We start from the raw sequence: 2,500 nt of genomic DNA on the forward strand, positions 1-2,500 counted from the left end.
TACATGGTGCAGTGGGTAAATTGTCACTATTCTATACTTTTGATTTTGCACATGCACATTGTTTGTTTTTGATTTTGTTGACTACATAGTATAGTAGGGTCAGTTGGGCACTGTATGTGAGGAAAACAGCACTATGATGCAATTCACTCTGCCAGAGGTTTGGAAACGATATGCTTTACTGCTTGGCATTCATGCCGGAAGCTCCAATATAAACATTTCAGAGTGTTTGGGTATCAATCTGGCCACCTAACTCCCCAGACTGCAACCCCCTTGATTATTATGTGTGGGGTGCAGTTGAGCAAGAGTCTGACAAAACTCCTTGTAACACCAAAGATGAACTGAAGGCAAAGATTATGGCAGCATTCACCAACTTGATCAAAGACGCCATACAGAAGAGTTGCAGGATATTCTGAAGTTGTCTGGAGGCTGTGGTTGAAGCCATATATATATGGTGATTTTATTAAATAAATTTACTCTTTAGCATTTCAAGATATTTTTATGTAATTTTGGTAAATATATCTGTTAAAATGAGATGTCAGTGTTATTTTCATTTTTGTGTAATTTAGACAACAGTTTATTCACCACACCCTTATTACAGAAAGATATGTGAAGTTTATAGAATTGATTGCTTAAAAGAATGCACGTGTCAGAAATGGTTTAAAACATTCCGTTCTGGAGATTTTGCGCTCAAAGATGACCAATGTTCTGGTCAACCTACTGAAGTTGATGATGATGACCAAATCAAAATCATAATTGAATCTGATTGTCATATAGCTGTGCGAAAGATTGCAGAGAGGTTAAATGTATCACACACAACAATTGAAAATCACTTAAAATGTCTTGGACTCATTGAGAAGCTAGATATTTGGGTTCCACATAAATTGAAAGAAATTCACTTAACAAATCAATATTTGTGATATGCATTTCAAATGCATTGAAATCAACCTTCTTTTGAAACAAATTATCACTGGTGATGAAAAATGAATTGTCTACAATAACATCAATCGGAAATGACCATGGTCCAAGCCTAATGAACCAGCATAAACCACTTCAAAAATTGCATCAAAAAATGGTGATGCTTTTTGGTGGAATTACAAAGGTGTTGTGTATTTTGAGCTGCTTCCAAGGAACCAAACAATCAATTCAGATGTTTACTGTCAACAACTAATGAAACTGAAGGAAGCAATGAAAGAAAAACATCCAGAATTGGCAAATCACAAATGAATCATGTTCCACCATTACAACACTAGACTACACACATCTTTGCTAACTCATGAAAAATTATTGGGGCTTGGTTGGGAAGTGATATCACATCCACCATGTAGCCCTGAACTTGCACCATAAGATTACCATTTATTTCAAAGGTTGCAAAATTCTTTGAATGGTAAAACTTTCAATGATGATGACCTGAAATCGCACTTGCTTCAGTTTTTGGCTGATAAGGACCAGAAGTTCTAAGTGCAGAATCATGAATTTGCCAGTAAGATGGCAAAAAGTCATCGAACAAAATGGAAAATATATAATTGATTAAAGTTCATTCTTTGTATGAAAAAAGATGACTTTTATTCCACACTGAAAAACCAAAATTATTTTCTTGCCAACCCAATATATGTTTGTGTGTCTGTGTTTGTCACCCCACCCCCACCATTCCTTAACAACCAACCAATATTGGTATGTTTATATGTCCATAACTTGGCATTTTGGAAAAAGAGACAGATAGAATAAGTACTAGGCTTACAAAGAATAAGTCCTGAGGCCCAACATGGCCACAGTCAAATGACTGAAGCAAAAAAAAAAAATATATATATATATATATATATAATAGGCTTCTTTCAGTTTCTGGTTACCAAATCCACTCAAGACTCTTGTCAGCCTGAGGCTATAGTAGAACACACTTGCACTAGATGCCATAAAGTGTGACTGAACCCACAACCATATGGTTGAGAAGCAAACTTCCTACCAGATATCCACACCTGCACCTATAGTATATATATCTTTTTAATTTTATTTAGAGCAAATGCCTCTGAATGCGCTTGTAAAAGCTCCTATGCTTCTCTTTGTTGGCTACTGCCTGTTATTTGCATCTTCCAGAGTAATCCTATGGGATGGTTATATATGCAGAACTCCTTATAGCTTATAAATATAGTAATAAAAATGACTTGTGGGTGGAAATTTATTTGACATTTATGGTATTTTGCTAGTCTGATGTTTGCATTTAAAGACATTTAACATTTTACACCAATCAGGAAGCTCTGTTAAATTTTTGGGTGTTGCTTGTGAACTGTCTCAACTTATCAAAAACAGCATTGGGCATTGCTTGTGGTTTATCACAGCAGGCTTACGGGGAAAAAGAAAAAAGAAATATGAAAAGGCACATTAGATTTAACCAAGGGATTCAGAACCCCTCTGCACCCAATTTAATAAAAAACAAAGGTTCATTTTGACATTATCAGTTTTAGAGCAATATATAAAGACACCAGAGAGGATAAAGTTCACATTA

The sequence above is a fragment of the Octopus bimaculoides genome, chromosome 14 (genome assembly GCF_001194135.2).
Source record: "Octopus bimaculoides isolate UCB-OBI-ISO-001 chromosome 14, ASM119413v2, whole genome shotgun sequence".
Taxonomy (NCBI): domain Eukaryota; kingdom Metazoa; phylum Mollusca; class Cephalopoda; order Octopoda; family Octopodidae; genus Octopus; species Octopus bimaculoides.